We start from the raw sequence: 21,210 nt of genomic DNA, 5'->3' as shown, positions 1-21,210 counted from the left end.
GTAGCTTATTTGTGTTTGCTCTGTTTTCATGATGAGGGAATCCATTGCTATAAATTTCCCTCTGAGGACTGCTTTCATTATATCCCACAGGTTCTGGTAGTTTGTATTTGCATTTTCATTTGATTGTAAATAGTTTTTAATTCCTACTTTAATTTCTTCTGTGACCATTTGTTGTTCAGGCAGATGTTATGTAATTACCATGTGCTTATGGAAATTTTGCTATTTCTTTTATCATTAATTTCCAGTTTCATTACAGTATGTCCCATTCATGTGCTTGGGATAATCTCAATTCATTTGCATTTACTTAGGCATGTTCTATGTGCTAGCATGTGATCTATTTTAGAGAATGTCCTATGTACAGCTGAAAAGAATGTGTGTTCTAATGCTGTTGGGAGGAATACTCTGTAAAGGTCTACTAAGTCCATTTGTTCACATGTTTGGATTAGTTCTGCTATTTCTTTGCTAATTTTGTACCTAATTGATTTATCTCTTTGCGACAATGGAGTGTTAAAATCCCCTGTTGTAATTGTGTTATTACTTCTTTGATTTTTCATGTCTATTAAAATGTGCCTTATATAATTGGGTGGTCCTACATTTGGTGCATATATATTTATGATTATTATCTCTTCCTCTTGCAGTTTTCCCTTAACAAGAATATAGTGACCTTCTTTATCTCTTTTGATCATTATTAGTTTGAAATTCAAGTTCTCTGGAAACAGAATAGCTACCCCTGCTTTTCTCTGAGTTCCTGTCACATGGAGTATTGTTTACTATCCTTTGACTTTAGTCTATGGATTTTCTTTTGAGTTAAATGTGTTTCTTGTATACAGCATATTGTTGGATTTTGTTTCTTGATCCACTCTGCCAGTCTGTTTCTTTTGTTGGTGAATTGAGGCCATTTACATTAATGGTTATTACTGATATGTATTGACTTAGCCTTGTCATGTTGTTTTTCCACTGTTGGTTTTGTACTTTTCTCCTCTGTTTAATTGCTTACCTTGTTTGGTAGTTCTTTTATACTGTTGATCTTGAGGTTGTGGTCACTTTTATCTCTTTGTAGAATACCATTCAGTAATCTCTTATGGATTGTTTTGATGGTCATGAATTTCTTCAGTTGATCTTTGTCATGGAAGTATCTTATTTCTCCATCAATTTTGGAAAAGTTTTTCAGGGCAGAGCAATCTGGGTTGGAAGTTGTTTTCTTTCAGGACCTGTAGTACTTCAATGTAAGCTCTTTTTGACTTGGTGTTTTGTGTTGAGGAGTCAGCCATGATTCTGAAGGCCTTTCCTTGATAGGTGACCTGTTTGTTTTCTCTAACAGCTTTTAATATTTTGTTCTTTTGCTTAGTTTCTGGCATTTTGATTATTATGTGTCTGGGTATTGATTTATTGTGGTTATGCCTAATTGAGGTTGCATATGCCTCACTGATGTGTATATAAGATTCTTATCCCATGTTTGGGAAATTTTCTGCTATTACACCTACAAATAGTCTTTTTAAGTCATTCATGTTACCTCCTGCTCTTTTGTTGACACATGATCAGCCTTCTATTGTTTTTCTTTACCTCATTTTACAGCTGTTGAATTGTTATTTGCTATTTATTTGTTATTTTTAAGTGATCTTTTCTTTCACAATCACTTTCTGCAATGCTGTCTTCAAGGTCTGAAAGTCTATCTTGCCTTTCATTCAAGTGCTTCTTCCAGCTTGCAATGGAGTATTTCATTTCCTTATAGTCTCTTTGAATCAGTTTCATACATTCTAATTATTTCCTATTCTGTTCATTCAAGGTTTCCATCATTTTTCTGTGGTACTCTATTTTTTTTTTTTTTTCTTTTGTTTTGTTAGGCTTTTTTTTCTTTTTTTTTTTTTTTTTTTTTACCTGAGCCATTATTTGTGATTGATTTCCTCTATAGTCTGATGTACTTGGTTCTTTCCTTCAGTTGCTATCATTTCAGAAATTTCAGGTGTATGACCTCCACGTTCTTCCATGTTGTTGTCTCCTGGATTTGTTCTGTTGAAGTGTTTGGATGAGATTGTGTCTTGCTTCTTCTTTTTGTCATTATCAAATCTGCCTTATTTTCTGGGGATTCAGGGTCATTCCTGAGATTTCAGCAGGAGCCAGAGCCGGGGATCTCAGGCCCCCAGACAGCTCACTGAGGCTTTCTGAGTCCAAGGCACTTCTCCGTGATGGCAGCGGGTGGCAAAACCGGAGAATCTGGGCACCCAAACTGTTCACTGAGGCTTCCCAAGTCCAAGTCTCCTCCCCACAGTAGCGCAGGGAGGCGGAGCCAGAGGACCTGGGTTCTCTACATATCACCGAGGCTTCCTGAGTCCAAGGCACCTCCCAGCAGTGGCAGTGGGGGCAAAGGCAGAGGACCCATGCTTCTAGACAGCTTACCAAGGCTTCCTGAGTGCAAGACCCCTTTCCATGGTCCTGGTCTGGGGTGGAGTCAGTGCACAAATATTTTGAGCAAAAATCTAATCTACTATGATTATTATAATTCTTGATATATTTGGATTTATTATTGGCCTTATAGTCTGTGTGGTTTTAAATGTCTTTTCTTTGTGTCTTTTCCAATTTTCTTCTTTTCTTTTTTTGACTTTTTGAGACTGAGTCTCACTATGCAGTTCAGGCTGGTCTTCATCTCACTTTGTAGCCCAGATTGGTCTTGTACTTTCAATGACCCTCCTGCCTCAGCCTACCCTGAGTTCTGGGGTTACAGGCATGTGCCACCATGCCCTGCTACAATTTTCTTGTTTTCTATTTGATCAGTGATTGTATAACCACATGCCATGAGTTTCCTCTTTGCTGAAAAGAAAGTTTATACCAAAAGCCAGCGATAAGGAGTGAAGAAGGATTTATTATTTGCACAAGTGAAGAGAATACTGCAGATAATTTGCAAAGCAGAGTCAGCCTCAACAAAGACAACAAAAGGGTTTTAAGGACAAATAAAATTTCACATATGTAGAATTCATTCTTACATATTGAGGAGCAGGAGACTCCTGAGCATGCTCAGTTTAAACCAGTCTATCACATGTTCAATAAAATGATGAACAAAATTACCTTTGTGGAAAGAATTTAATATTCAATGAAAAAAGTTTACCTTATGTCACCTAAAGTGAATGAATCAGAAAGTCTCCGCAATTTGGGCTGGTTCTTTGTAAGTTTTTCTGGAAGACCTTACTTAAAACAAAGAAAATAAAAACAGCAACTCTGATGGAGCATTAGCGGTCATTTAAAGGAACTACAGCCCTGCATTCCTTAACCATTGGTGATAGCCCCTACCAGTACTTGCCCAGTGGATAAAAACATTCTTTGCTTACTCCTGCTTTTCGTTTTATTGACCAGAAATTTATAGTTTATATCTATGTTTTAGTCATTTCAAATTAATATTTAACATGTTCCTTCGAAATCAGAAAGTATAATCATTCTCTTTATTTAATTAAGAACAGTGGTGGCAAAGTTGTGGCTCCTGTGTTGTTATATTTTCTTTTAAGACAAAAGATGTTAATGTAGAGTTGATTTTTCCAAATTAAGACCTCAGTGCTCAGGTTTAATTGCAGCGCTGGCCTTTTGTGATAAATATGTGGGTTTTGGTTTGCAGTTTAACACTTGCTCTCTAAAAGATTCAAGATCAGTGCTTTAGAATATTTGAATTTTGGTGTTTCCACTCTCGTTTTTCATGTTTATATTTTTCAGCATATTTTTTCTGCTTCTTTTCAATCTATCCCTCAAACTGAGTCATAATTAATATTTACTTAGCTTTCCAATTCAAATCTTTTAATGAAATATAGCCTTCACTTCAAGCTGCAAGAAGTTCTGCAGAGTTAATTGATTTTTGTACCCTGAAAATATCATAAATTTACACTAACTTTTAAGTGAATATGTTTGGTGTAAAATGTTTAACCTGATCATTACTCCTCAATTCTTGTAAAAGTTATTCAATTTGTTTGGATTCTCTTCTTGCTCATATGATTCTGCTTCCAGTTTAATTATTTCATTTTCGATAACATGCCCTTTCCTTGGTGTTGTCCATGTTTTAGATTTTAGCTGTTCCAACAGGTAAGTAGTGATATCCTATAGTTGTTTTAATTTATTGATGACAAAGAATGCTGAGACTCTTATTTTCCATTATGATGTCTTCTTTGGTGAGATGTCTTTTCTGACCTATTGTCCAGTGTTTTTTTAAGTGTTTTTTTTTTATTGTTGAATTTTAAGGATTTATTGTTCTTTAGTTTGTATGCACTTCATAAATATTTTCTCCCAGTCTGTGATTTATTCCTTATTCTGTTAATACAGTACAATTGTTCATAGACTAGATTTTTCAAATTTAGTTAAGTGAACATTCACATAGATTTGCTTTATAAAAATGTTGTGCATATTATATTGAAATTGAATTTAGTTTTGGCATATTTGCACAGTACATTGGTATAACATACACTGATCATCCACCCCCTTATACTCCATTATTCTACTCCCTCTCCACTCTTCTTTTCTAATAACCCACCCACTTTCATTTCACTTTTCCCCTTCAGGTTCCAAAAACAAGAGAAAACATGTGATACTCCTTCTTCTGAATCAGGCTTATTTCACTTAGCATGATGATCTACAACTTCACCCAGTTTCCTGATAAAAACACAATTTCAGTCTTTATGCTTCAATAGTGCTGCACTGTGTATGTACATCACATTTTGGATGTCCATTTCTCATTTGAGAGTATTCTAGGCTAATTCTGTGGTTTGGATCTGTGAACTCTACTATGCTAAATCTATGTATGCAGGTGTTTATGTAGTGCGTTGGTTTTGGGTGTCTAACAAGGAGTAGTAGATGATAAAACTTGATTGTGTCAACTTGCTCGGATTGATAGCCATTCAGGGGATTGGTGGAGCACAGTTCTGGGTGTCTGGGTAGGTTATGGTGGCACAACCTTGGGTACTAAGACTGATTCTTTGTCTTGTCCTCTCTGGTTCTCTTCACCAACCTTAGTTCCTGGCCACCATGAAATTAGCATCTTTGCCCTATCCTGCCCTCTCAGTTTGTTAATCATTTCTAAGTCTGCTGCTCTGTTCTCTGGATCATCTAAGTTTAATCATTATGTCTTTACTTAGGGTAATTTGATTTTCTCTTCTCCTATTTGTGTTGCATTTACCTCTCTTTCTTGTCTAATTACTGTGGCTAAAATTTCCAGTACTGTATTGAAAAGGATAAGTGAGAATTGACATCTATGTGTTGTGCCTAATTTTTGGGGAAATGTTGTTTTATTCTCTTCTTCATTTTTTTATTAGTATATATTTCTAGTACATAACTATTTCATTTGTTATGGGGAGTTGGTACATGTAGAACACACATCTTGATTCTTTTTTTGGAAGAAATTCTGTTTTAAAACTTTCAGTAGGACGTTAATTTTGGGCTTGTCATCTATATAGACTTTGTTACGTTGAAGACCCTTTGTATCTAGTTACTACAAGGATTTTATAATGAAGGGATGGTGAATTTCGTTGAAGAATTTGCCTGCATCTATGGAGAGTCTGCAATTTTTATTCTTGATTTTGCTCGTGCAGTGTTTTATATTTGATTTGGATATGGTGAACCATCTTTTCATCTGTATAATGCAACCAAACTGATCATGGTATATGATCTTTGTAATGTGTCACTGAAATATGTTTCTAAAATTCTTAATCAGAATTTTTATATCTGTGTTCATCAAGAGTGTTGATTTCTAGTTTTCTTTTCTTGCTGTGACCTTATCTTGTTTTGGTTGTAGGGTGGTACTTGTCATAGGATGAGTTTGGGAGCATCTGTTCCCTTTCTATTTCACGGAATAGTTTGAGGAAGATTAGTGTTACTTCTTCTCTAAAGGTCTGTTAAAATTTAGCAGGAAACTCACTAGATTGTGTTCTTTTTATATTGGGAGGATTTGTATTATTGTTTCAACCATTTTGCTTGTTATTGATCTGTTAAATATTTGTTTTCTTTTTTGTTTTTTGTTATTTTAAAGAAAAGAAAAATTAATAAAAACAATGATATAAAATTTCAAAATAAATTGTATATTTTCTTAAGTACTTTTGGTAGGTCAAAGATATGTCTGCAAACTTATCTCTTCCACATTCTCTAATGTATTAGAATGCGAGTTTTCAAAAAAGGTCCTGGTGATCCTCTGGATTTCATCGGTTCCTGTTTTATCGTTGTCTTTCATGACTCTGATTTTATTAAGGTGGGTTCTTTTCTCTTCTCTTTGGTGAGTTTGGATAAAAGATTACCGTTCTTCTTTATTTTTCAATTACCCAACACTTTATACTGGATGTGGTAGTGCAAACCAGCTATCCCAGGGTACTGCCAGGCCCAGTCAGGAGGACTGCATGTTTGTGGGTAACTTAGCAACTTAGCAATATCCTGTTTTAAGAAAATTAGAAGTGATTCATAACTTATCTGAGTGTAGAGGCCCTAGGTTTAAACCCCAGTAGCAAAAAATTTAAATCCATTAATCAACCAACTCTTTGTTTCATTGATCTGCTTATCTTTTTTTTTTCTTTTTCTTGTTTTGGCTTTTCTTTTTTTTTGTTTTTCAAAGCCTTCACAATTAGGTTATATTTGAAATTTCTTTGGTTTTCTAATGTATATACACATAGCAATACATTTCCCCCTGAGATCTGTCTTCATTGCTTTCCATAGATTATTGTACATTGTGTTTTCTTTTCATTTGACTTTAAGAATCTTTTCATTCTTCACTGATTTCTTCAGTGACCTACTGGCCATTCAGAAATTTGTTCTTGTTCAATTACAATGTGTTTCTATTAATGTTCTCTTCCTGTTGATTTCTGATTTTATTCCATCATGATCTGATATTCCGTACAAGGCATTGTTTTATTTTTCTGTATGTGTTAAGACTTGCTTAAGGCCTAAAATATAATGTTTTTGGCGAAAATTCACAAGCAGATGAAAAGGGTACATATTGTGCTCTTATTGGGTGTCACATTCTATAGATGCCTGTTAAGTCCACTCTGTTTTATTCTGCGTTGATTTTTTGACTAATAACCTATCCATTTCTTGGAGTGCAATATTGAAATCACCTGCTATGACTATATTCTATGGATCTGCCTCTTACATTGATTATTATTTGCTTTGTGAAATTGGTTATATTACTATTTAAGGCATATATATTACAATCATTAACTTTTTTATAGATTGTTCCCTCTACTATATAAAATAATCTTCTTTGTCTTTTCTAATTTTGCTTTGAAGGGTATTTTGTCAGATATGAACATAGCTGCTCATTTTCTTTTGCATTTCATTTGCCTGGAAAACTATTTTCCATTCTTATACTTTCAGGCTTTTTATGTCAGGCTTTTTATGTGAGTGAGATGTATTTCCTATAGACAATATATGGTTAGATCATGTTGTTTGATGCAGTCCACCAGTCTGTGTCTTTAAATTGCAGACTTAAAATTATTTACATTCATAGTTTTTATAGAAAGACACCTAATAATTCTTCTCATTTTGTTGTTTTCCTAGTGCTTGATACATTCTTAATTGTTATTTGCTTATCTTTTCTATTTTTTGAGATTTATTACTTCCTGTGCTCTCTTCATTGTGTTTGTCTTTCTGTTCTGTGTGTAGAATGCTTTACATATCTTGTGTGGTTGATGAATTCTTATATTTATTTTGAAATACTTTATTTCTCTTTCAAATCTGACAAATAGTTTTTACAGGATATAATGATGTAGGGTGGCAGTTATTTTCTTTTTGTGCTTAAAATACATCATTCCATACTCTCCTGTCATTTAAGGTTTCTGCTGAGACATCTGCTGTTATTCTGATGGATTTGCCTTTAGAAGTGACTTAGAAATTCTCTCTTGCAGCTTTTAACTTTCTTTGTTCTAAGTTTTTGGCATTTCATATGTCACGGAGAGGTTCTTTTCCAGTCATGTCTCTATGGGTTTCTAAATGCTTCCAATACTTGTACATGCATCTCATTCCCATAACGTGGAAAAGTCTGTGCAGTTATTGTACAGATCAGGTTATCCATGACATTAGCCTATGTCTCTACTCCTTTATTGCAACTTTTGAGGCTAAAATTTATTGTTTTAAAGTTGTTCCAGAAATACTGTATATTCTCTTTAAAATATCTGATTTGTATTCTTTGTTATTACTGTAGGATTATTGCAGCACTTTTTGGTCTTCAAGCCATGATAATATTTCTAGTGTTTTATCAATCCTGTTAGACTTTTCAGTGAATTTTATATTTGGCTTACTGAAGTTTTTATTTCTACAATTTATGTCTTGATATTTTTTGGAATATAGGTCTCTTCATTAAAAAGTACTTTCATATCCTACTTGGTCTTCCTTAATTTTTCCAGCTATTTATTTGTAACATCTGAAGTTACTGATCATTTTAATCAGTGTTTCAACTTTGTGTTCACTATCTTATGTTTGAGTATCTGCCAATGTAGTTTTTAGAGAATTATAAACTTTTGGAGACATGTTGCTCTATTTTTCCATTTTTCTTGTGTTTCTTTGTTGTGATTTCTGCATCTTTTTGAAAAGATACTTCCTCTGTTATTATATGAGGATGTGCTGTGTGTGTGTGTGTGTGTGTGTGTGTGTGTGTGTGTATGTGCGTGTCTGCACACATAAGCTGCTTTCCTTTTATAACATCCTGGGCTGTGAATGTATCTTAGTGGCAGTACACCCATTTATTATGTTCAAATTGCTAGTTCCCATACCTAGTACATTTTTGAGAGGAGAGAATAACTGTCAGTAACATTGAAAACTGAAAAAAAATCAACGTATAATAAAATCTTATTGAAATGCTTGCTAGACTTTCACTAACCAAAGTAAGAATGAGAGAATGTTAAATGTATAGTAACTCTAAAAATTAGGCATTAGTGAAAGTACAATTACATATATGTGATTATGGGAGGTGGTAAAAGAGATAGAAGAAGTTGAAGAGAAAGAAAAAGGAGAAGAAAATGGAATAAAAATGAGAAGAAAAGATGTAGAGCTAAAAACGCTCAATTAGACTTCTAAAAATGTGTACAGTTAAAGGATAAATAAGCCAATAAAGAGGAAAAACAAAATAAATCAACAGAAAATGCAATATAAGCAAAAGCAAAAACAAGCAAGCAAACAAAGACACCTACTTAGATTCTTCTTTGTGAGGGTCCTTAAAGTGGAGAAGTTTCTAGATTTCTAATATTGGAAGCTGGCATAGAAGAGGGCAAAACAAACAAACCTGTTAGTGCAGTTTGTATTGTGAATTTCATCCCTGGCCCTTGTTCACCGGAAGACCTAAGGCAGTGTTATCTGCGAAGGGTTAGATTTACACAAAATACCTCAGGATTTTGTACCTAGGGACAGGCATACTGCTACAGTTTGAACTTCCTACCAACCTCCTAAACTGCCAGGCCTGTGGCTCAATCAGAGTTGTGTGCCATGGCTCCCTAGATCCTCACTTGGTGCCCTGTGCTGTGGCCAGTGTCCAAGCTATGGTGCTGTATCTTCTGAATGCCTCTGGTTATATCTGCAGCCCCAGGAACACGGGATCTGTCCTAGGTTGGAGCACCACAGACATCAAAATTTCCACAAGTCCCACCCATAGTGCTCCTAAGCTTTCAAGTTACACACAGGTGGTCTTGTTCCCTGTCACAAAGCCCAAGTCAGCACTTTTAAATGGAAATGTCCTCTGCTTCCTTCAAATAAGCAAAACTTCCTTTCCTTTAAGCAGCAGGCTGTACTTCCCACAAATGTATGATCTGACTTCTATATACTACTTTAAACTGGGCTTATATAAGTTTGGTGTGTGATCATTTTGTTACTACTTATTTTAAATTGTTTTTATTTCCTTAATTATCACAGTACAATACAGGTGAATTTATACTGTTCCATTTCCAGAGATTATTTACATTCTTTCTATTTTAGTTTTATGACATTCTGTAGGATGTTGATTTATTAAAATATTTTGGGCTCCTTTGACGGCCTTTCTGTATAACGGATTTGAGAATCTTGTATGTGTTCTCAAATGTGACCTTTCTTTTCTACTGTGTACACATTTTCTCTAACATATATGCCTCATCTTTTTGAAAGATTTATGTACATAACTAACTTGTATTCATGTAATCCTTATATACAAGCATTACATATGCAATATATATGATCTCCAGAAAAGATATATTGTTTATACATTTGTAACCTATAACATATTATGATACAACATATTTGTTGTGCTACTTTTCTATCACTGGGAAAAATAAGCAACACTCACCATTTGAAAGTGGAGCTTTTATTCTGGCTCACGTTTTCAATGGGTTCAGACTATGGTTGGCAGAATCCGAGGCAGAAATGGCATGGTGGAATTAAGCTGTTCGCTCTGGCAGCCAAAAAGGAGAAAGAGAAAGAAGTAGCTGGAGACAAGATTATACCTTTCCAGGTCATGCCCTTAATAACACACCTCCAACCACACTCTGTCTCCTAACAGCATATTCAGCTATGAACTGCTCAGTAGATTAAGCCACTGATAACTGTATCTGCCCAGTGTCAAATCACTTTCCTAAAGCCCACCTCTGAACATATGAGATTTTGAAGGACTTTAGATCTCAACCATAACATATGTGTAATCACTATACAAGATGTGTATGTTTGTATATTGCTAACATTTTACAGTGTTCACTTTCTTTACTTATTCCTATTTTTGGCCTTCCACTTTTTCATTTTTATCTATTAGATGTATGTAAGGTATTCAGCAAAGTATAAGGTCTCCACTTTACAATTGAGATTAGTTTCTACATTTCAGTTCATAAATTTAAATGGTTCAAAACCATGAGATTACTTGCATTTATATTTATAATTATGCTTTCTTGGATTCCTGTTCTTATTGTCTAGCAAATAGGCTCTTTATATTTTAAGATATCTGTTTTATATTCTTAATGCCAGCATTCTTTTATACAATATCATATTCTGTCTATATTGTCAAAATACATCTGCTTCCTGTTGTTTTAGAATTTTTTTGTGCACTTTGTTAAATTTCAGATTCATCAAATTCCTTTGTTGGTAGAATAGCAATCCCAGTGGTAATCCATGCTTTGGTGGCTGGGCAGAAGGATCACTAAAATTTTGAATCCAACCTGGGTTACATAATGAATTCCAGTCCAGCCTGAACTACAGAATGAGACCCTGTCTCAAAAACAATTCTTTACTGTTCTTAATTTCATTTTGCTTTGTTTCACAGTCTTGGACTGAGAAAATATGTATACCTTTTACATTTATTTAACTTGCTCTACCATTTATCATTTATTCTTTCAAAATTTCAATGTTAATAAATACACTTCTGTGTATTTTCATGAATAATTTTTAGAAGTTATGTTTGATTACAGTCTGTCTTTTCTTTCTACTTCATGGTGTGTGACATCACATTTAAATTTTATAAAGCCATATTGTATTTTTAAGTATTTTAAGCTGTCTTCAAAAATGCTTACCTACTTATGGTCAAGCTACTTTTTCTTAAATATTTAAGACAAAGTAGTTTTGACAATGGTCCATTTTCTTTGTGTCTCCACATTTTTAATTGCAACCTCATTTTCAGAAAAAAAAACTTTTCTGAAAGAATACTGTTTATATTTGTAAAATTATTTATGCAAAACAAATGTACATTTGTCTATACTGATGCCATATTATGTTCTATAGTTCCTAGAACAATTTCTATGTTGAGTCTACTGGTGAGGCTTTTGCTTCACATAAATGATAATTTTTGTTTTTTAAAATTATGTTTTTATTCAAGCAGTTATTTGTGTCTCTTTTTAAAGAAGAAAACAGTCCTTTGGTGCTCTTGACTTTATAATAGGGGCTCTGTTTTTTGTTTTTTTTTTCACAGTTTAAGTTTGAGCCTCCATTATAGGCACTGTAATTTCATTCTTATATCTTCCTTCTGACCAAAGGGCTACTATGGAAAGTCCTTATAATATCTCTTAATTCCTTCTATATTCACGGCTGTTAAAGGTTACATTTCTTTCTTCCATGCCATCTGTACATGTAAATAGTTTCTCATGTAAATACTTTTAGTATTTTATCCATTGTTCCTGCTGATTGTAATGGGGAAGTAGTATACCTTTGCCAGGGCAGTCTACTCTTTTCACTAAATTACATAGAAGAGGATGTTTTTCCTAGGACAGAGTCCCATGTATTAACCTTTTAGGATTATAGTTAAATTTATATTATATTTACATCTATGTTTAATTAAATCACACTGCTAAGCAGAAATTGTTATTGTGTGTTTATTACCTTCACTTCCCTTAGTTTAACTATATTGACTGTAGTCCTCACATCCGTCCAATACCATATGTACATAATTCAGAGAAGGAAATTGAAACCAAGAGACTTGAAGTTATTCATTTGTTAAGTTACCATAAAATCTTTGGACAGTTTATACAGGCTTACCCTGGATTCAGTGACCATAAAGAGTGTGGTTAGGCAATACTGCACTAGTATTTATGGCCAGCAAAATTTCATAACAAGATTTAGTAAAATACTGACATAAAGCCAGTGGATTGTATGGTATAAAAATAATCAAAGTTGCTAAAACTGGCAATTGACATTTATAATTCCTTGAAAGAATTTATGTCTTTTCATGCAAGTAAAATTGGTTTTCCAATAGTCTTGAATCTTAGTGACAATTGTAAGTAAAATCTGTGCAGTGCAATCACATACTTTGGATCATCTCCATATATATATTCAGCAATAAGGAGGTGAAAACAGCATGCATTTCTGCTTATAGGAGACTATTATTCTTGGTTACTGAGTGATTTTTAAGGCAATTAGTCCTAGGTGATACCCTGCAGAATGAAAACATTTATAATAAATGAAATGAAGTAATCTTTTAAAAACACTAAATATATCATATTCAATATTAAGCAATCTATAGTTGTCAAAAATATTAATGAAGTTTTTCTTAAGAGTACAATGCTAGTAAAAATCTGAACATTTAGGAGATACGTATAATAATTACAAATCACTCTGAAATAGTCATTATAATAATTACAATTTAGAGTTCATCATATGATAATAGAATAATTTGGGTGAATGATCATATTTGTACATAGCCAATGTTTGTGGTAATGGTTTAATAGAATTTTTTCTGAGTCTAAGTTTTATTTGTCTTATTTGGAGTCTTGAATTCTATCATCTCAATCTAAAAGAAAGTAATTACTCAATTCTAATCAAAAAACCACAGAGTCTGTATATGTGGAAAGAAGAATAAAAATTAAAGAGTGCTCTAACTGAAACAGTGTCTTTTATGGTCATACCGGGGTAACCCTTACCAAATATTGTCTACATCAGATTTAAACACAAGCTTACTATCAACATATTAACAGGATTATACCCTCTTACTGCTTCCTTTAAATTACAACTCATTTCCCACTCTCACTGTGCTCATCTCCCACTCCCACAAATATTCTCTCAAATCTCTTTTCCTCCATCCCTCCATTCCAGTCATAAAAATGTTATCAACAATTTTGACTGCTTGTGTTTTTCTCATTTGCTGTTATCTCTTTTTTCTCCTTTTTTTCTTAATGATCTATTTACTTTCTTTTCCTCTTCCTTCTTCTTTACTTCACTCTCTATATCCCTGCCTACCTGTCTGTAGTAATATCTCAGACTCTTCATGGATCATTGAGTGAAGGTTGAAACTGTGCAAAAGTGTTTTAAATAACGATTGGTATATTGTTGGCTTTGTAAATGCTGATATAATGGGCAGTTGTTCTCTCCTTTCAAATCTATAATTAGGACTGATCCTATTAAACTGAGTAGGGTAAAGTGTGTAAGCACCAAAATATACACAAGGCCAAGACTGCATTATAAGAAAACATGGACTACAGGGATCTCCATATTAGCGTCACTTTTCTGCTCTATTTGATTCTCAGATTTCAACACAAAAAATACCATAAAAATGTAAGAAAACAAGGCAATAACATGCCTCCCAAAATTCTTCACGTTTTAAAAGCAGATCCCATGGGCACCAGTGTGAAGGAAATTAAAAATGAAACAGTTAATATATATTTTAAGGTATAAAAGAATAAAACCTAATAAACAGATCATTAAAATGTTCTATGTGCTCTAGGATGATATAACTAAACAGGTAGGAGACGCGGGGCTGGGGATTTAGCTCGGTGGCACAGTGCCTGCCTGGCAAGCGCAAGATCATGAGTTCAATTCCCAGCACCAGAAAAAGAAAAACAAAAAATAAAAATAAACCAGGTAGGAGACTTAAATGATAAAATGATCAGGGATCTTAAAGAAAATACAAAGGTTTGTGTGAACTATCTAAGATGATATAAGATATGAATGACAATTTAAAAAGAATTAGAGACAAAGAAGAATATCAAGCAGAAACACAGGATATACAATTTCTATTGGAAGTATAGGAGCAGAAACAACCAGGGTGGGGAGAGACTGTCGTAATTGGAAGATAAGGTCTGTGCAGCAGATGCTATACTCAGAGACACGTGGAAAAGAGCAAGAGAACATAGAAAATGGATCCCACAGCTGGTAAAGGATTTTTTTAAAAACTTGAATACTACAGGTATAAGGAATGATCAGAAGATAGCATAAAATGTATAAAATAATTGTTTCCTGAAATCATAGCGGAAAATTTTCCAAGTCTAGGGAAAAAATTCAACATGTAGAACCCCAAACAGCAATGATCAGGAAATCTTCAAGCAAGATTAATATTTCCTGCAACATTATTTTCCAAAACTGACTGAGAAACATTTTCCATGATGAGAGCACCTTAAGAAACTCATGTTCATGAAAATACTACCAAAAAATCCTAAACAGAGGCAACAAGGCCAAAACTACCAAATATCCCAAAGGAAAAAATGTATCTAGTGACACTAGGCGTTAAAAGAACGGGGACCATAAAGGAATCTGCGACAGAAAACAACACAATGACAAGATTCAGTCAATACTTTTCAGTACTACTCTCAATGTAAATAGTATTAACTCCCCAATGAAAAGACAGACTGGCAGATTGGATACAAATAATATTGGGTTGTACAGTGCATACAAGTGACATACAGGAAACAAAGAATGAAAGACAAAGGAAGGAAATCATACTTCATGCCGTAAGAGTCTAAAAGTAAGCAGGAATAGCTGTCGTGTTTTCAGACAAAGGAATCTTTAAGCAGAAACTGATCTGGAAAGATAAAGAAGCTTACTACATACTGGTAGAGGGAACAATTCAAGAGGAAGAGACAACAATTATAATTATATATGCACCAAATGCCAGTGCCCCAATTTCATAAAAGAAATACCTCTGGACATAAAATATCAGATGAGTATCAACACAATTATAGTAGGAGACTTCAATATCTCACAAATAGACAGGTAAACTGGACAATAAATCAACAAAGATCAGAGCTGATGTATGCTTTCAAAATAATCAGATATTTGATTTGTCAGATATCTACAGAGTATTCCACTCAGTAAGACCAGAATTTACATTTTTCTCAGCAACACACAGAACTTTCTTCAAAATAGACTACATATTAGGCATAAAGTATCCTGGAATAAATACAAAATAATTGTAATAATTTCGTCCTTTTTTTACTAGATCATAGAGTGATAAAACTGGAAGTCAGTGGCAAAAATGTCACAAGAACTATGCAAATATACAAAGGCTAAGTAATACACTCTTGAATAATCAATTGGTTGTGGAAGAAATCAAGGAACAAGTTGGACAGTTGCTAGAATCAAATGACGCTGGAAGAGAAATGTACCAGAACCTATGGGAGATGATGAATGCAATACTGAGAGAGAAATGTACAGCTATGAAGGCCCGTATTAAAAACATAAGTGTGTCTTCAAATAACCAACCTAAAAATGCACCTCAAGATCCTGGAAGAACAGGGGTAATTCCAAACCAAAACTAGCATAAAGAAGGCAAGTAAGAAGATCAGAAGGGAAATAAATGAAACTGCGATTAAAAACAGTAGAAAGATCAAGGAGGCATAGTTACTTTCTCAAAATGATAAAGAAAAAAAAATCACTGAAGATAACAGTGTGTAGTATAACAACCATTGTTCATTCTCACCATCTTGTTTTGAAATGGTGTCTTGTTTTCATAGTTTTTGTGCTGTTTTGCTTTTGTCTTCATTGTTATTTTGTCATTGTTTTGTTCTCTTTAAAATAAAAATAAATGAATGAATGAAAAAAAGAAAAAGTAATAAACTTTTAGCCAAAATTACCGAAAGAAGGAAAGAAACAGATCAATATTAATGCAATTAGAAATGAACACACATTTATGGCACAGTGGTAATCCACGGAGTGTAAGTATGTCGTTCTCGTCATCCATTTGTCTGTTCATGGACGTATAGGCTGCTTCCAAGAGTTAACTGTTATGAATTGTGTAGCACAAGCATGGGTATGATGTGCTGAACTCCTCTGAGAAGGTGATCTTGAGTTGTTTGTGGAGAAATGGACCCACCTTGAGACCATAACATTGCATGAAATAAACCAGACACATTTATTATATGAGAAATACAAATTACAAACAAAAAGCAAAATAAAATATAGATAATAGCCACTAGGGAGGTAGATGCTTCTCAAATGGTAAGGAATCAAAAGATGGAGGAAAGGAGAGGAAATGACATAAGGAATTTATATGTATTTTGTATGTGTGTGAACTCCACGCAGTAAATGTAAACATTATGCACTGCCAGCTTGTATGAATAAAAAGAAATGAAAAAGTTAATATTACAATAAATTGGGCTGAAATATGAAGAATGATAATGACTTCAAAAGCATACATTCTAATAAACTGGGGAATCTAGAAGAAATGGATAAATTTCTACACACATAGGAATTACCAAAAGGGATCCAAGGTATTAAAACCCTGACTACCTTAGTAACAACGAAGTTGAAGTAACAATAAAAACTTTATTAACTATTAAGAAAAGACAGGACCCAAAGATTCATTGGCAAATTTTAACAGAACTTCCTAGAAGAATTAATGCTATAACTCCACAAACTCTTTCATGAAATCAAAGGAAACAAACACATCCAGAATCACTCCTTAAATCTAGTTTTAACCTGATGCCAGTACCAGAGAAAGACTTAAAAGTGAACTACAACCAATTTCTCTAAAAAATCATAGATATAAAAGTCCTTGAAAAGATACTTGCAGAGTACAACACATTGTCAAAAGATTCTGAATCATAACCATTTGATTTCATCACAGGGATGCAAGGATGGTTCAGCATGCCTGCATCAATCAATAAAAGTTATCACAAAAACAGAAATAATAATAAAAATTGTACAATAATCTCAGAAGATGCAGAAAAATCTTTTGACAAAACCCAACATTCATTAATGATAAAAAACCTTGATGAAAACTGGCATAAAAAGACCTTACCTCAAACTGAGTCAAACTATCTAAATTAAATTCACTAGCAACAGCATACTAATGGTGAAAAACTGAAAGCATTTCCTTTTAAATCAGGTACAGAGGGGTCCACTTGCACTATTCCTGTTTCACCCGTTCTGTTCATTACTCCTGAGTGTAATATTCAAAACTTTAGCCGAAGCAGTAAGAGAAAGAAATAAATGGGATTCAAATGGGAAAGGTAGAAACTTTACTTGCAAATGACATGATTCTTTACATAGAAGGTCCATAAAATGCCATCGGGTGATATCGATATCTAGAATTACCAATAATTTCAGCAAAAGTGACAGGATAAAAACTAAACACACACAATTAATAGCATTCCTATACAGAAATGATAAGTCCACTGAGAAATAAATCAGAAAAACAATCTGATTCATGGCACTTTAAAAAATTCATATACTTAGGAATTAACCCAGCCTGAGAAGTAAAAGAACTATACAATGAAACTACATTGCTCTGAAAAGAGATTGAAGAGAATATTAGACAACAGAAAGCTATTTGGTAGGCCCAAGTAATGTAACAGTAATGTCCATACTACTAAAAATGATATGTAGAATTGATGCAATACAATTAGCTTTTTTTCACAGAACTAAAAAAAAGAAGAAAAAAATTCTGAAATTTGTATGGAACCAGGAGAGACCTAAAATAGACAAAGCCCTCACCCGGAGAATAAGAGCGATGGAGAGGGCACTAAAATCTTAGACTTCAACTCACACTACAATGCTAGAGTGTTAAGAACAGCTTGATAGATACTGGCCTGGAAGCAGACTCACTGAAGAATGGAGTAGAATAGAAGACACAGAAACAACTCCAAGCATCTTTAGCCATCTGAAATTTGACAAAGGGCCAAAACTATATGCTGAAGAAAAGATAGCTAGAAAAATTGCTTATCCGCATGTAAAAGAATAAATCTTGATATGTATGTCTTACCCCATCTTAAAATAAAATCCAAGTGGATCAAGTACCCCACATAAAAAGAGAAACACTGAAGCTACTTGAAGAAAAACTTTGTAAAATTCTTGAAAACGTGTGCATAGGCAAGAACTCTCAATTGCTTAAGAACTAATGCTAAGATCAGGAAAAGTTATTACATGTGATTAAAATATTCTACCTAACAAAGTAAATAACCCACAGAGTAGAGCAACAACTTATAGAGAGAGGAAGATTTTGTGAATTTGTCCTTAGGCAAAAGGCTGATATCTAGAATATATAGAGAACTCAAAATATTAGATAGCCGGAGTCAAAGAGCTAGTCAAAAAATGGGCAATTGAAATGAAGAACTACTTCTCAGAAGAAGTAAAAATAGCCAATAAACATAAACAATTGTGCAGCACATTTTACCATAAGAGAAATGCAAATGAAACAACACAAAGATTCCCTCTTACTCCAACAAGAAAGGTTATTATCAAGGGCTTAAAAACAAATGCTGGTGACATAGTGAGTGAAAGGGAGCCTCTCTCCATTGCTTGTGGGGATGTAAACTAGCCCAACCACTATGGAAATCAGTATACAGAATCCTCAAATGTTTCTCCTGCAATATCATAACTCATGTTCTTAAATCGAGGTTTGCACAAATATCTATGTTCTCTACTCTGCTGCCATCTGTATAAGGATGAGTGTTTTAAGAAATAACGAAAGTCTCTCACTTTACCTGATAGGACAATAAAAACATGCACAGCTCATAATCAGTGTTGATCCTTTGCTAAACTATGGTCATCTACTCCAAAATCACTTCACAGTTCTCTGCCTTTGTTCCTTCAAAACCCACTGTTTCACATCTAATCTCCAAGAGAAAACAGTCTATATTTCTTGCAACCATTTCCTCACTACTTTTTTCTTATTCTGAATTTTAGTTTGAACTCAGATTACTTACTCAGATCATGAACTTTTCTTCAGTCTTGGACTGCTTGACTTTTCTGTAGCTGATCATTCACTCAGATGTGTAGGTCCTTCTCCAAAGAGTTCCTGTCATCCTCAAATGCTTTGTCGATCACTCACCATCTACTCATTCCCTAGCTTCAGTTGTGGTTGGCTTGACTTCCCTCACCCCACTCTCATCTATCATCTCCTCACCCAGATTGGACTCCCAAAGCTTACTTATAAACCATAAACTCTCCTGTCTTTCCTACGAAATGTTCCTCCTTTCTTTCCTATGATTATTACTGTGCCCTGCAATAATAATCAAATGACTTTTGTAGAATCATTTTTGATTTAGCAAATGTATCTGTTTCCCATTACTGTCAGAATAAAAAGTTTCAAAACTAGGGGCTTGGAACAATGTACAAGGAGTAACTTAAAAATAAAGAGAATGTTTCAATTTTGTTTTAAAACTATTTTTCCTACTAAAAGACACTTTGTCATTAATACTCTTCAAAATGCTCATTCTCTTCAAACAAACTTATCCCATAATTCTTGGTGCTTTCTGAAGCAGTTCTAGAAGTTATCATTCATGAGTGTCTTCTGTTGTGCTGCCTCTATATCTAGAATTGTCTCAGAATGTCTACCTCTTGCATCATGGGTTTATTCGATGAACAGATGTGATATGAAATATATGATATATGATAGGATATGATATACAGGATACATAATATATGAAGGATGCACAAGGTAGGATTACCATGGCCCTGCAGAGTCAGGTGTGTAAGACTGCAAAAGGGTGGACTCTGCTGGAGAATCAAGTCAAAAGCCCAAGGCCTGGAGCTCACTGGAGAGCCCCATGCGAGGCCTTACCAGGAAGCTGAAGGACCTTGCTGGAAGGCTGCCATGGAAGCCTGGAAATGGACTTCGAAAGGCAATTATAAAGACTGGAGCTTCTCTGAAGAAGCAAAAGTGAGAAATCCTTCTTCTCTCCCTTTTTATTCCATTCAGGCTACAAATCTATCGGTTGGTGCCACTCACATGCAGGGTGGGTCTTCCCACTTCAGCCAGTCATTCAGACACACCCAGAACTGTGCTAAACTAAACCCATCTGTCAGGCACTTCTTACTTGAATGGCACCACAATTAACTGTCATTATTTTCATGTTTATTTTGACTTTGAGGAAGATCCAGAAGTCACACAGTGTCAGAATCCAGTTCACTGTAGATGGAGGAGTGCTGCACCCACTTCCTGGCTTGCTTTTGGCCAGGAGTCACTTTCATCTTTTAAAAGCTTCCCCACATTCTTGGAAAGGTGGCTCTGTATTCAAAGCCAAAAAGTGGACTGAGTAAAACTTACCTATCATTTCTTTCTGACCTCTCTTTCTTCCTCTGCCATCCTCCACCATTCTCTTCAGTTGCATCTCTGTGACCAACTCTTCTGCCTTCCGTTTCTTAGTGGATCATGAAGTTTCACTAGATTCATCTGGGCATCCAAATACTCTTCTCTTAAGATCTGATTGGGAATCTTTACTGCATCTTTGAGATCTATACCAAAATGCCTAGATGACTGTTTCATTGAATAATGGGGGAAAAGAAATCTTCGGAGAGGGGACAGCTCTAGCATTTTGATACTAATACAATCCAACACTCAAAACAAGTCAAAATTTTTCAGTAGTTAGTAGAATATATCTATTTTACCATAAACTCCCAAATCAATATATCTAGACCAACTTTATTTTCTCTGACATAATTTTGACTTTTAAAAAATGAATTTCCTTTTCTGCCAACATAATCTCTGTAAGATCAATCTCCCAGGCTCTTGAACTAAAATTAATTTTTTTCTGTTTTAATTGTTTAAAATTTTTTCTGAGTCAAATTCTTTCTTTGCGATGGCTCTCAGCTGAGTTCCAGCTTCTT

This window comes from Chinchilla lanigera, unplaced genomic scaffold, assembly GCF_000276665.1.
Source record: "Chinchilla lanigera isolate Chin_1 unplaced genomic scaffold, ChiLan1.0 scaffold00009, whole genome shotgun sequence".
Taxonomy (NCBI): domain Eukaryota; kingdom Metazoa; phylum Chordata; class Mammalia; order Rodentia; family Chinchillidae; genus Chinchilla; species Chinchilla lanigera.
Note: the sequence above shows the minus strand (reverse complement) of the source record.